Source organism: Nothobranchius furzeri, chromosome 7 (genome assembly GCF_043380555.1).
Source record: "Nothobranchius furzeri strain GRZ-AD chromosome 7, NfurGRZ-RIMD1, whole genome shotgun sequence".
NCBI classification, from domain to species: Eukaryota; Metazoa; Chordata; class Actinopteri; order Cyprinodontiformes; family Nothobranchiidae; genus Nothobranchius; species Nothobranchius furzeri.
In genome coordinates this window covers 79,609,753-79,610,003 of record NC_091747.1, presented here as the reverse complement: position 1 = coordinate 79,610,003, position 251 = coordinate 79,609,753, and positions in this window count along the sequence as shown.

Here is a 251-nt window from a genome sequence, read left to right as displayed (position 1 = left end):
TGTATAAAACAACAACATTACACATGTAATATTTATACATCTGATACAATTCAGATCACCTTATGTGCTATGTTTAGCAGCACATCACACACACAACATGCTCACTCATGTTTTCTTTGTAATAAACACATATCAATGCTCCTGGAAATAGAACATGAACAGCAATATGAGCCACACTCGAACAATTGATGTCTGTTTATTGATGTCTGTGGAGGTTCTCAGTCATCCAGGTCATAGTTATTTTACAAAAG